Below are 1,582 nucleotides of genomic sequence, written 5' to 3'. Positions count from 1 at the left end.
TCTCCCCTAAGTTGATGTGGGCATTTGAGTCTGGAGGCGCAGAGGCAGTGGCTGGAATGGCTTGTCCCTCATGCCGTCTCCTCAGAGAAACACTCCAGCTGTGATGCTCCTCAGTCTGTCTTTACTGAAACTTCACTTACCTTTGATGCTATCAGTCATGTCATATGCCCCTAGAAACTCCCCTTTCTCTTTAAATCAGTCAGACACAGCTGCTGTGGCTTGCAGCCTGAGAATCCCACTGTGTCAGCATGGAAGGACAGGTGAAGAGTTTGGTCTGGCTGGAGAGAGCTGTGGGAGTAGCAGAGGATGAGGTGATTTGGGGCCAGGTTTTAAAGGGTTACAGGTAGAGACTTCAAAGAACTGGGAGATAAAACTGCTCTCTGAGAAGTCACCAAGAGAATGTACTTGGCGACAGAGAATACAGGGCTCTGGACCATCAAAGAGTTAGTCATTGAAGAGTCTCAGAGTTTCTCCCCAAATCCCAAGGAACATGCAATCTCAGGGAAATAGCCTGAATTCTGCATAGGCTATCCTGAATTCTCTACTTTATGCCCACAAGAAATGACTGTCAGCTTGGATTGTTGAAAATACAGGTTCAGTGATATCATGGGAGTGAGTTTTCTGTGCTTGCAGTGAGAATCACTGGCCTGTTTTTTTTTTGGCTTCTTTTTCGGTTCCCCTTGGCCGGTTGCTTGCTTTTCTTCTTGACTTCCTTGTTCTTAAGGACCTTTTTTTAGAAAAAAAAGAAAAACTGTTCATATATAACTCTGCTTCTGGGGGAGGAGTGTGAGTGTGCAGCTCAGGCCAAATTGAGGGTTAAGGCTAGTCTAGAAGATATGCTTCGTGAAAATTAATGTGCTGACAATTGTGGTTCTTATAGAAATCTTGCAAGGTTAGTGAATGCTCGTCCCCTGCTGAGATAATAATCAGAGTTCTGAGCTTTTGAATCTGAGGAAAAAGCTGTAGACTGTGATGAATTCATTTGAATTAGTCAAGCAACGTGATGGAGTCAGAACTTTTTGCACTTTTATAAAACCACGATTTTCCCTTATTCTATCTTACAGGCACAGGGTGGCCACACAAGAATGTTTTTTTTCAGGAAGGAAGTGACATTCTCAGATTAGGGGGAATCCTGTTGCATAGCAGAGAGATGTTAGCCCAAGGGAGACCAGGTTGGAGGTTACTGTGAAAACCAGAGGGAAAGCTGAAAAGATCAGATTAAAGCAGCAGCACTGGGGAGAGTGTGGAGAAGCCAGCTGCAGTCTTCAGGTCTCGACTACCTTCTGAGTGGAAAGGGTGAGAGATGGGCTGAGATCAGGGAGAGCTAGAGAATGCTTTATTTGTCATTTTCTTTTCATGAAATAATCTTATCTAAATTTCCACAAACAGTGCTGTTGTAATTGTGACACTATGGAAAACAGAATCTGAATTAAATTAGTGCAATGTCAGCTCATCGCACTAAACCACGAATTCCCTGAGAGGTTTAGCAACATATTGAATAAAGTGAAATTAATCCTTTTGAGCCAGAAGTTGACATATGCATGTGCTCTGAATCCATAAACTAACTGTGAGCATTAGTAAA

The 1,582-nt window shown here is 43.1% G+C and overlaps 1 pseudogene; it reads right to left on the bottom strand.

Moving 5' to 3' along the window:
• LOC101621191 overlaps window positions 1-159 on the bottom strand; it is a 2,991-nt pseudogene extending 2,832 nt beyond the window's left edge.
• Window positions 160-1,582: the final 1,423 nt, after the last annotated feature.

This window comes from Condylura cristata, unplaced genomic scaffold (assembly GCF_000260355.1).
Source record: "Condylura cristata isolate star-nosed mole 26May11 unplaced genomic scaffold, ConCri1.0 scaffold00020, whole genome shotgun sequence".
NCBI classification, from domain to species: Eukaryota; Metazoa; Chordata; class Mammalia; order Eulipotyphla; family Talpidae; genus Condylura; species Condylura cristata.
Note: the sequence above shows the minus strand (reverse complement) of the source record. Positions and strands in the feature narration are given on the sequence as shown.